We start from the raw sequence: 13,734 nt of genomic DNA, 5'->3' as shown, positions 1-13,734 counted from the left end.
AGAGAGAGAGAGAGAGAGAGAGAGAGAGTCAGTTTATGACTTTTAAATACAAGTTTATTGATTGAATTAATAAGATGGATTATGACTCAATTATTTATCGAGTCATAATTTATGTTGATTTATTGAGTCAGAAGAAACACAGACACCGGGAAGAGTCTCTGAGTTCCTCTTCCCTCCTTACTCCCTCCATCCCATTTCCCTTCTCTTCCCATTCTCCCTCTCATTTTTTCCTTCCTCCTTTTCGTTTTGTCTCCCTCTCTATTTTCTACTCTCTCTACATTCTTCTCTCCCTCCTTCACTCCTCTTTTCTTTCCATCCCTTCCATTCTCCCACCCCCCCCCCCTTTCCTCCTTCCTCCCGTTCTCTCTCCCAGAACACCCAACACACACACATACACCAAACAAGACGTATCCACAATGTTGTTTTTACTATTCAAGATACAAGGTTGTAAGAACGTTGTGGTTACGTTGACTGTGCGACAAACATTTTTTTAAATAGCATATTTAAGTGCATTTGTATTTGTGCAGCTGCCCTAGACTATATGAAGGGTAGTACAGTGTGTGTCAAGAACTAGCTGCCCTAGACTATATGAAGGGGAGTACAGTGTGTGTCAAGAACTAGCTGCCCTAGACTATATGAAGGGTAGTACAGTGTGTGTCAAGAACTAGCTGCACTAGACTATATGAAGGGGAGTACAGTGTGTGTCAAGAACTAGCTGCCCTAGACTATATGAAGGGTAGTACAGTGTGTGTCAAGAACTAGCTGCCCTAGACTATATGAAGGGTAGTACAGTGTGTGTCAAGAACTAGCTGCCCTAGACTATATGAAGGGGAGTACAGCGTGTGTCAAGAACTAGCTGCACTAGACTATATGAAGGGGAGTACAGTGTGTGTCAAGAACTAGCTGCCCTAGACAATATGAAGGGGAGTACAGCGTGTGTCAAGAACTAGCTGCACTAGACTATATGAAGGGTAGTACAGTGTGTGTCAAGAACTAGCTGCCCTAGACTATATGAAGGGGAGTACAGCGTGTGTCAAGAACTAGCTGCCCTAGACTATATGAAGGGGAGTACAGCGTGTGTCAAGAACTAGCTGCCCTAGACTATATGAAGGGGAGTACAGAGTGTGTCAAGAACTAGCTGCACTAGACTATATGAAGGGTAGTACAGCGTGTGTCAAGAACTAGCTGCCCTAGACTATATGAAGGGGAGTACAGAGTGTGTCAAGAACTAGCTGCCCTAGACTATATGAAGGGGAGTACAGCGTGTGTCAAGAACTAGCTGCCCTAGACTATATGAAGGGTAGTACAGTGTGTGTCAAGAACTAGCTGCCCTAGACTATATGAAGGGTAGTACAGCGTGTGTCAAGAACTAGCTGCCCTAGACTATATGAAGGGTAGTACAGTGTGTGTCAAGAACTAGCTGCCCTAGACTATATGAAGGGTAGTACAGCGTGTGTCAAGAACTAGCTGCCCTAGACTATATGAAGGGTAGTACAGCGTGTGTCAAGAACTAGCTGCCCTAGACTATATGAAGGGGAGTACAGTGTGTGTCAAGAACTAGCTGCCCTAGACTATATGAAGGGGAGTACAGAGTGTGTCAAGAACTAGCTGCCCTAGACTATATGAAGGGGAGTACAGCGTGTGTCAAGAACTAGCTGCCCTAGACTATATGAAGGGTAGTACAGCGTGTGTCAAGAACTAGCTGCCCTAGACTATATGAAGGGTAGTACAGTATGTGTCAAGAACTAGCTGCCCTAGACTATATGAAGGGTAGTACAGCGTGTGTCAAGAACTAGCTGCCCTAGACTATATGAAGGGTAGTACAGTGTGTGTCAAGAACTAGCTGTCCTAGACTATATGAAGGGTAGTACAGCGTGTGTCAAGAACTAGCTGCCCTAGACTATATGAAGGGTAGTACAGCGTGTGTCAAGAACTAGCTGCCCTAGACTATATGAAGGGTAGTACAGTGTGTGTCAAGAACTAGCTGCCCTAGACTATATGAAGGGTAGTACAGTGTGTGTCAAGAACTAGCTGCCCTAGACTATATGAAGGGGAGTACAGAGTGTGTCAAGAACTAGCTGCCCTAGACTATATGAAGGGTAGTACAGCGTGTGTCAAGAACTAGCTGCCCTAGACTATATGAAGGGTAGTACAGTGTGTGTCAAGAACTAGCTGCCCTAGACTATATGAAGGGGAGTACAGAGTGTGTCAAGAACTAGCTGCCCTAGACTATATGAAGGGTAGTACAGCGTGTGTCAAGAACTAGCTGCCCAAGACTATATGAAGGGTAGTACAGAGTGTATCAAGAACTAGCTGCCCTAGACTATATGAAGGGTAGTACAGCGTGTGTCAAGAACTAGCTGCCCTAGACTATATGAAGGGGAGTACAGAGTGTGTCAAGAACTAGCTGCCCTAGACTATATGAAGGGTAGTACAGCGTGTGTCAAGAACTAGCTGCCCTAGACTATATGAAGGGTAGTACAGTGTGTGTCAAGAACTAGCTGCCCTAGACTATATGAAGGGGAGTACAGCGTGTGTCAAGAACTAGCTGCCCTAGACTATATGAAGGGTAGTACAGTGTGTGTCAAGAACTAGCTGCCCTAGACTATATGAAGGGTAGTACAGTGTGTGTCAAGAACTAGCTGCCCTAGACTATATGAAGGGTAGTACAGTGTGTGTCAAGAACTAGCTGCACTAGACTATATGAAGGGTAGTACAGCGTGTGTCAAGAACTAGCTGCCCTAGACTATATGAAGGGTAGTACAGCGTGTGTCAAGAACTAGCTGCCCTAGACTATATGAAGGGGAGTACAGAGTGTGTCAAGAACTAGCTGCCCTAGACTATATGAAGGGGAGTACAGCGTGTGTCAAGAACTAGCTGCCCTAGACTATATGAAGGGGAGTACAGCGTGTGTCAAGAACTAGCTGCCCTAGACTATATGAAGGGGAGTACAGCGTGTGTCAAGAACTAGCTGCCCTAGACTATATGAAGGGGAGTACAGAGTGTGTCAAGAACTAGCTGCCCTAGACTATATGAAGGGTAGTACAGTGTGTGTCAAGAACTAGCTGCCCTAGACTATATGAAGGGGAGTACAGAGTGTGTCAAGAACTAGCTGCCCTAGACTATATGAAGGGTAGTACAGTGTGTGTCAAGAACTAGCTGCCCTAGACTATATGAAGGGTAGTACAGCGTGTGTCAAGAACTAGCTGCCCTAGACTATATGAAGGGGAGTACAGTGTGTGTCAAGAACTAGCTGCCCTAGACTATATGAAGGGGAGTACAGTGTGTGTCAAGAACTAGCTGCCCTAGACTATATGAAGGGTAGTACAGTGTGTGTCAAGAACTAGCTGCCCTAGACTATATGAAGGGTAGTACAGTGTGTGTCAAGAACTAGCTGCCCTAGACTATATGAAGGGTAGTACAGCGTGTGTCAAGAACTAGCTGCCCTAGACTATATGAAGGGTAGTACAGCGTGTGTCAAGAACTAGCTGCCCTAGACTATATGAAGGGTAGTACAGCGTGTGTCAAGAACTAGCTGCCCTAGACTATATGAAGGGTAGTACAGCGTGTGTCAAGAACTAGCTGCCCTAGACTATATGAAGGGTAGTACAGCGTGTGTCAAGAACTAGCTGCCCTAGACTATATGAAGGGGAGTACAGTGTGTGTCAAGAACTAGCTGCCCTAGACTATATGAAGGGGAGTACAGCGTGTGTCAAGAACTAGCTGCCCTAGACTATATGAAGGGGAGTACAGCGTGTGTCAAGAACTAGCTGCCCTAGACTATATGAAGGGTAGTACAGCGTGTGTCAAGAACTAGCTGCCCTAGACTATATGAAGGGTAGTACAGTGTGTGTCAAGAACTAGCTGCCCTAGACTATATGAAGGGTAGTACAGTGTGTGTCAAGAACTAGCTGCACTAGACTATATGAAGGGGAGTACAGAGTGTGTCAAGAACTAGCTGCCCTAGACTATATGAAGGGGAGTACAGTGTGTGTCAAGAACTAGCTGCCCTAGACTATATGAAGGGGAGTACAGTGTGTGTCAAGAACTAGCTGCCCTAGACTATATGAAGGGGAGTACAGAGTGTGTCAGGAACTAGCTACCCCTAGACTAGATGAAGGGGAAATTAATGATACGATTTGTTACAGATGAGAATTGTAGGATACTCCAAGAGGACTTTAACAAGTTGCAGAGATGGACAGAGAAATGCCTACTGGAGCTCAACACGAGCAAATGTAAAGTTATTGAACTGGGACTAGGTGAAAGAAGACCAAATGGACAGTACAAAATGAAGTGAAACTACATTGAGTACTGTGGCGACTTGAAGAAGAGATCTGAGAGTGAACGTAGGACTAAATTTAACTCATGAGGCACACATAAATAGGATAACAACAGCTGTGTACTCTATGCTAGCAAAAGTTACATCATCATTCAGAAACCTACGTAGGGAGGCATTTAGAGCGTTTTACACTGTCTAAGTAAGACCAGTCTTAGAGTATGTTGCGCCATCATGGAGTCCCCACCTGAAGAAACACATAAGGAAAGTGCATAAGGTTCAGAAGCTTGTGACGAGGCTCATCCCAGAGTTACGAGGGATGAGGTATGAAGAGCGCCTGAAGGAACTGTACCTTATGGCACTAGACAAAAAGGTGGAAGAGGGGAGATATGATGAACACAAAATACTTAGGGGGATTGACAGAGTAGAAATAGACGAAATGTTCACACAGAATACCAACTAAACAAGGGAACATGGGTGGAAGCTGGAAACTCAGAGTCATAGAGATGTCAGACAGTTTTCATTTAGCGTGAGAGTAGTGGGAAAACGGACTGAGCTAAAGGAACACATTGTGGAAGCAAACACTATTCATAATTGTAAAAATAGATATGATAGGTAAATAGGACCGGAGTCATTGTTTTAAACAATCGGCGGCTAGGAAGGCGGGATCCAGGAGCCAATGCTCGATCCAGCAGGCACAAATAGGTGAGTATACACACACACACACACACACACACACACACACACACACACACACAGGCCAGTTTCTGAATTACAGGCTAGTTTCCTTAACTTGTATACCATGCAAGGTGATGGAGAAGATCGTGAGGAAAAGGCTCGTCGAGCATCTGGAGGGAAATAACTTTGTAACGCACCACCAACATGGATTCAGGTATGGTAAATCGTGCCTCACAGGTTTAATAGAATTTTATGACCAGGCAACGAAAATTAGGCAGGAAAGAGAAGGGTGGGCCGACTGCATTTTCATGGATTGCCAAAAAGCCTTTGACACAGTACCCCATAAAAGGCTGTTAAAAAAGTTGGAGCAACAGGCAGGAGTAAAAGGGAAGGTGCTCCAGTGGATAAGGGAGTACTTAAGCAACAGGAAACAGCGAGTAACGGTGAGGGGGGAGACATCAGAGTGGCGAGATGCCACCAGCGGAGTCCCACAGGGCTCAGTACTTGGACCCATCCTGTTTCTAATATATGTGAACGATCTTCCAGAGGGTATAGACTCATTCCTCTCAATGTTTGCTGATGATGCAAAAATTATGAGAAGAATTAAGACGGATGAAGATAGACAGAGACTACAGGATGACCTGGATAAACTGGAGGAATGGTCTAGAAAATGGCTGCTAATGTTCAACTCAGGAAAGTGTAAGGTGATAAAATTAGGCGAAGGGAGCAGGAGGCTGAACACAAGGTATCATCTGGGAGGGGAAATCCTGCAAGAGTCAAATAGAGAGAAGGATCTGGGGTTGATATCACACCGAACCTGTCCCCAGAGGCCCACATCAAAAGAATATCATCAGCGGCATATGCTAGACTGGCCAACATAAGAACTGCCTTCAGAAACTTGTGTAAGGAATCTTTCAGAACCCTGTATACCACTTAAGTAAGACCAATCCTGGAGTATGCAGCTTCAGCCTGGAGTCCATACCTAGTTAAACACAAGACAAAGTTAGAGAAGATTCAGCGGTATGCCACCAGGCTCGTCCCGGAACTGAGAGAATTGAGCTACGAGGAAAGGCTAAAGGAGCTGAACCTCACATCCCTGGAAAACAGAAGAGTAAGGGGAGACATGATAACCACCTACAAAATTCTCATGGGAATTGACAGGGTGGACAAAGACAAACTCTTCAACACGGGTGGGACACGAACAAGGGGACACAGGTGGAAACTTAGTACCCAGATGAGCCACAGAGACGTTAGAAAGAATTTTTTCAGTGTCAGAGTAGTTAATAAATGGAATGCACTAGGAAGTGATGTGGTGGAGGCTGACTCCATACACAGTTTCAAATGTAGATATGATAGAGCCCAGTAGGCTCAGGAATCTGTACACCAGTTGATTGACAGTTGAGAGGCGGGACCAAAGAGCCAAAGCTCAACCCCCGCAAGCACAATTAGATGAGTACAATTAGGTGAGTACACACACGCACACCTTCATAGGGGTCTGGTAGCTGAGCGGACAGTGCGCAGGACTCGTAATTCTGTAGCCCGGGTTCGATTCCCGGACTAGGCAGAAACAAATGGGCAAAGTTTCTTTCACACCTGTTACCTAGCAATAAATAGGTACCTGGGAGTTAGACAGCTGTTACGGAGCAGCTTCCTGGGTGTGTGTGTGGGGGGGGGGAGGAGGGGAATTAGTAGTTAGTAACAGTTGATTTATTGACATTTGAGAGGCGGGCCGAAAGAGCCGAGCTCAACCCTCGCAACTTCAATAGGTGAATAAAACTAGGTGAATACACACTCACACTCACAATATGATACCCAAGCATGATGTGCCAGGTGGAAATGGAATGAGAGACTGGAAGGTAAAACAATTTCTCTCTTTGAAATTCCAGTTTTAAAATTGGAGCCGAACATCGCAATGCGAACTGGAGACAAAATAAAAACAGGTGCACTATACGAGGGGAAGCGAGAGAGAAAAAATACACACACACACACACACGCACACACAGTGTGTGTGAGTGTGTGTGCGCATGTGTGTGCGTGTGTGTACTCACCTAATTGTGCTTGCGGGGGTTGAGCTCTGGCTCAGAGGCGGGACCAAAGAGCCAGAGCTCAACCCCCGCAAGCACAATTAGGTGAGTACACACACGCACACACATGCACACACACACACTCACACACACACACACACACACACACACACACACACACACACACACACACACACACACACACACACTCACGTGAAAGTGTGTGTGCGTGTGTGTATGAATAGAAAACAACAGTGAAAGAACAGGTATTGAAACTTCGAACAGGCGAGGACAGGTATACAGAGAATGACAGAGAGGTGTGTGAGGAACTCAACAAGAAGTTCCAGGAGGTCTTCACAATAGAACAGGGTGAGGTCACTGTGCTAGGAGAAAGGGAGGTAAACCAGGCGGCCTTGGAGGAGTTCGAAATTACGAGAGAGGAGGGCAAGAGACACCTGCTGGACCTGGATGTTAGAAAGGCTGTTGGTCCAGATGGGATCTCACCATGGGTACTGAAAGAGTGTGCAGAGGCACTTTGCTTGCCACTCTCCATAGTGTATAGTAAGTCACTAGAGACGGGAGACCTACCAGAAATATGGAAGACGGCGAATGTGGTCCCAATATACAAAAAGGGCGACAGACAAGAGGCACTGAACTACAGGCCAGTGTCCTTGACTTGTATACCATGCAAGGTGATGGAGAAGATCGTGAGAAAAAACCTGGTAACACATCTGGAGAGAAGGGACTTCGTGACAAATCGCCAACATGGGTTCAGGGAGGGTAAATCTTGCCTTACAGGCTTGATAGAATTCTACGATCAGGTGACACAGATTAAGCAAGAAAGAGAGGGCTGGGCGGACTGCATTTTCTTGGATTGTCGGAAAGCCTTTGACACAGTACCGCATAAGAGGCTGGTACATAAGCTGGAGAGACAGGCAGGTGTAGCTGGTAAGGTGCTCCAGTGGATAAGGGAGTATCTAAGCAATAGGAAGCAGAGAGTTACGGTGAGGGGTGAGACCTCCGATTGGCGTGAAGTCACCAGTGGAGTCCCACAGGGCTCTGTACTCGGTCCTATCTTGTTTCTGATATATGTAAATGATCTCCCGGAGGGTATCGATTCATTTCTTTCAATGTTTGCGGACGATGCTAAAATTATGAGAAGGATTAAAACAGAAGAGGACTGTTTGAGGCTTCAAGAAGACCTAGACAAGCTGAAGGAATGGTCGAACAAATGGTTGTTAGAGTTTAACCCAACCAAATGTAATGTAATGAAGATAGGTGTAGGGAGCAGGAGGCCAGATACAAGGTATCATCTGGGAGAGGAAATTCTTCAGGAGTCAGAGAAGGAAAAAGACTTGGGGGTTGATATCACGCCAGACCTGTCTCCTGCAGCACATATCAAGCGGATAACATCAGCGGCATATGCCAGGCTGGCCAGCATACGAACGGCATTCAGAAACTTGTGTAAAGAATCATTCAGAACTTTGTATACCACATATGTCAGGCCAATCCTGGAGTATGCAGCCCCAGCATGGAGTCCATATCTAGTCAAGGATAAGACTAAACTGGAAAAGGTTCAAAGGTTTGCCACCAGACTAGTACCCGAGCTGAGAGGTATGAGCTACGAGGAGAGACTACGGGAATTAAACCTCACTTCGCTGGAAGACAGAAGAGTTAGGGGGGACATGATCACCACATTCAAGATTCTGAAGGGAATTGATAGGGTAGATAAAGACAGTCTATTTAACACAAGGGGAACACGCACAAGGGGACACAGGTGGAAACTGAGTGCCCAAATGAGCCACAGAGATATTGGAAAGAACTTTTTTAGTGTCAGAGTGGTTGACAAATGGAATGCATTAGGGGGTGATGTGGTGGAGGCTGACTCCATACACAGTTTCAAGTGTAGATATGACAGAGCCCGATAGGCTCAGGAATCTGTACACCTGTTGATTGACGGTTGAGAGGCGGGACCAAAGAGCCAGAGCTCAACCCCCGCAAACACAACTAGGTGAGTACACGCACACACGCACACGCACACACACACACACACACACACACACACACACACACACACACACACCCACACACACACACACGCACACACGCACATGCGCACACGCGCTCACACGCGCGCGCGCACACGCACGCCGTCTGATAGCTGAGTGGACAGCGCTCTGGACTCGTAATCTAGGGTTGGGGTTCGATCCCCGGTGATGGCGGAAACAAAATGTGCAGAGTTTGTTTCACCCAAGATGCCCCTGTTACCTAGCAGTAAATAGGTTCCTAGGAGTTAGACAGCTGTTACGGGCTGCTTCCTGTATGTGTGTGTGTGTGTGTGTGTGTGTGTGTGTGTGTGTGTGTGTGTGTGTGTGTGTGTGTGTGTGTATGTGTGTGTGTGTGTGTGTGTGTGTGTGTGTGTAAAAAAATAGTTAGCAGTTAGTAACAGTTGATTGATTGACAGTTGAGAGGCGGGCCGAAAGAGCAGAGCTCAACCACCGCAAGCACAAATAGGTTATCTTGAGGTTATCTTGAGATGATTTCGGGGCTTTAGTGTCCCCGCGGCCCGGTCCTCGACCAGGCCTCCACCCCCAGGAAGCAGCCCGTGACAGCTGACTAACACCCAGGTACCTATTTTACTGCTAGGTAACAGGGGCATAGGGTGAAAGAAACTCTGCCCATTGTTTCTCGCCGGCGCCTGGGATCGAACCCGGGTTCACAGGATCACATGTCCAGTGTGCTGTCCGCTCGGCCGACCGGCTCCCTGTATACGTCAATACATGCACAGTAGAAGTTGTTGAATCTAATTCGATTTAAAGTGTTAAATATAAATTTGATAAAAGCGTGAGAAAAGTGTCCTTGCGTTACTCTAGGAAGGTTGGGGAGACGGGGGTCTGGGAGCCTAGCTCGGGCCTCCAAGTATCCTTGTTTACCCGGTCGATTCCTCTGAGGATTTTGTAGGTTGTGATCAGTACATCAAGATCAGTACACAGATATCGCTACCAATATTGTAACTAATATTTTGTACATATTATTAATGTAGAAATTTAATGCTTAAGTTCTCTATCTATACCCACTCCAATAGTGTTGCTTACTGTAAGTTCCAAGAAATGAACATTTAAGATCAATACAAGAAATCAATGAAAGAAATGAACATTTAAGATCAATACAAGAAATCAATGAAAGAAATGAACATAATACTGTACTTTGTAAATACAGAAACATATCGCTATGAAATGACAATGGCGGAATCTATCAATAAAAACCTTTTTGAGACAATTGAGTGACTCGTACCAGTATTCTGGTGAATCCCAGACACCTTCCTCAACCGGTTCAGGGCCTTCTTCTTGAGGTTATCTTGAGATGATCTCGGGGCTTTAGTGTCCCCGCGGCCCGGTCTTCGACCAGGCCTCTACCCCCAGGAAGCAGCAAGTGACAGCTGACTAACACCCAGGTACCTATTTTACTACTAGGTAACAGGGACATTCAGGGTGAAAGAAACTTTGCCCATTTGTTTCTGCCTCGTGCGGGAATCGAACCCGCGCCACAGAATTACGAGTCCTACGCGCTATCCACCAGGCTACGAGGCCTCCAGAACCTCTCAATGAATTCAGTTGAGTTCCGGGTTGGTCGACGTGTGTACCATCGTGGCTGAGTCGGTTAAGGCAGGTGTGTCTAGGAACCACCAGAACGCTTGGTTCAAGTCACTCAATTACCTCAACATTATTTTCACAATAACACATGTTTTGAATAACTATTGGCACTCGAAAAAGGAGAAAAGTAATGAGTGTGAACGAAACAATGAGAAGACGAACAAAGGAATCGTACAACTTCAAAACAAAATTCGTCGTAAAGAGCATGGGAAGAGGCGGAAGGTGAAAGGTTCGGGTGAAAAAAAAGAGAGAGAGAGCAGAGGAGAAAATAGGAGACAAGAGGACACTGGGGAAGAGAAGAGAGACAAAAAGGAGAAAAACAGTAAGAGGAGGGACTTGTAAACAAGTCCCTCCAAGGGCCTTGTCTTGGACTTGCAGACACGAGTAGAGGCTTGTAACAATCAGGTGGGAAGTGGGTTGTTACACTGAGTATCAGCCAAGCAAATGAACAACAACATTAACTGTAAACAATAAACAATAACAACAAACAACAACAATAACAAAAACAACCATATCAACATCTGCAACAATAACAAAAATAATACAGCAGTAACAACAACAACAACAACAGTAATTTCAATAACAAAAGTACAAGCAACAATATTATAACGTCAATAACAACAACAATATTATAACGTCAATAACAACAACAATATTATAACATCAATAACAACAACAATATTATAACATCAATAACAACAACAATATTATAACATCAATAACAACAACAATATTATAACATCAATAACAACAACAATATTATAACATCAATAACAACAACAATATTATAACGTCAATAACAACAACAATATTATAACGTCAATAACAACAACAATATTATAACGTCAATAACAACAACAATATTATAACGTCAATAACAACAACAATATTATAACATCAATAACAACAACAATATTATAACATCAATAACAACAACAATATTATAACGTCAATAACAACAACAATATTATAACGTCAATAACAACAACAATATTATAACGTCAATAACAACAACAATATTATAACATCAATAACAACAACAATATTATAACATCAATAACAACAACAATATTATAACATCAATAACAACAACAATATTATAACGTCAATAACAACAACAATATTATAACGTCAATAACAACAACAATATTATAACGTCAATAACAACAACAATATTATAACGTCAATAACAACAACAATATTATAACGTCAATAACAACAACAATATCGATAACAAAATATCAACAATAACAACAACAATAACGTAAATAATAGCAACAACAAAAATAATAACGACATAAACAACAACAATAACACATATAACAACAACAACAACAAACACAGCATGAACAGTACACACAATAACAAAAGTACTAAGATAACAAAAGCACTAAGATAACAAAAGCACTAAGATAACAAAAGCACTAAGATAACAAAAGCACTAAGATAACAAAAGCACTAAGATAACAAAAGCACTAAGATAACAAAAGCACTAAGATAACAAAAGCACTAAGATAACAAAAGCACTAAGATAACAAAAGCACTAAGATAACAAAAACACAAGGAACAAAAGTAGAGGGGAACCCCTTAAAGTCTTCAAGTAAACTCATCAGCAGTAAACTACGGTAAACTCCTCCACAACCCACCAACTGTCCACCAAAATACACAGAAATCACAATAGCACATTTTATTATTATTATCATTATTATTATTACATTAAACAGAACACACGAGCAGAATTTAATGATTTTAGATTCTTGTCTAAGCGTTCTCGAGTCAGTTGTTCGATTCCCAACTAGTTACCAAATTGCTCAATTGTACTCGCCTAATTATGGTTGCGGGGGTTAAGCTACTGCTGTTTAGTCCTCCTACACAACTGTCAGTCAACTAGCGGAGGGGTTCTAGAAATTTTTAGGTTTTATCATCTTTACATCAGAAACTCTATGGAGTCTGCATCCACCCCCATCGTTTCTTAGTGATGTGGCTCACTACATAACTTTTTGTTTATGTCTGCGTGGCCCATTTCTGTACTGTTTTCATGTCTTTATTAGTTTATCACTCGAGCTAAATAGCCTGTCCTTATCTGTCCCATCAATTCCCTCCAGAATTTTGTATATAGGAATTATGTTCTCCCAACTCTTATCTCTTTCAGTGACTGAAAGTCTAATTCAGGAGCCATCCCTCGTAAGATCATACCTGTCAATTCTGGAACTAGTCTGAAGGCATACCTCTGAACCAACCCGTTCTCGCACTTTCTTATAGTCAATATTGACTTATTAAATACATGCATATGTGACATACTAATTTATTGTGAATATTTTAGTTTACCTTGAAAAGCTTCATAGAAAACACCGACCTTACCTAACCTTCTTAGTATGTTAAGATAAGCATCTTATTGCTTCGTAATTACAATTATTACTTAACATATACCTATAATTGGTTAAGTAATAATTGTAATTACGAAGCAATAAGATACTTATCTTAACATACTAAGAAGGTTAGGTAAGGTCGGTGTTTTCTATGAAGCTTTTAAAGGTAAACTAAAATATTCACAATAAATTAGTATGTCACATATGCACTTATTTAATAAGTCAATATTGACTTAAAGAAAGTGCGAGAACGGGTTGTCTGAACTTCCAATGACTGCGTCTTGTGTTTGGACAGATATGGATTTCGCGCTGGAGCCGCACACTCCAGGAATGGTCTGACATACGTGATACAAAATCTTTATGAGCTCTTTCACAAATTTCTAATATTAGTAATAATGTTGGCTAACTTGATAATGCCACTGATGCTGGCCAACATCAGTTGAGCCTTTTGATGTTGATTCCAGAAGACAGGTTCAATGTTATCAACCCCGAGGCCTTTCTCTTTACCCCGAATCTTGAGGGATTTCATTGAGGGAATTCCGTTTGCTACCTTGTGTCCAGCCTCCTGTTTCCTACTCACTAATCCTAATCATTTCTAATCATAATTTCCTAATCACTACTTTCCATATATTCGAGTTAAACTCTTAGCTATTTGCTGGGCCACTCAGTCTGCCCAAGTCATCCTGTATTCTCTTGATTTCTTCCTCTTATCTTAATGCTATTTGTGTATCATC

The sequence above is a fragment of the Procambarus clarkii genome, chromosome 57, assembly GCF_040958095.1.
Source record: "Procambarus clarkii isolate CNS0578487 chromosome 57, FALCON_Pclarkii_2.0, whole genome shotgun sequence".
NCBI classification, from domain to species: Eukaryota; Metazoa; Arthropoda; class Malacostraca; order Decapoda; family Cambaridae; genus Procambarus; species Procambarus clarkii.
The sequence above is the reverse complement of the archived record's forward strand: the minus strand, read 5'-3'. Positions refer to the sequence as shown.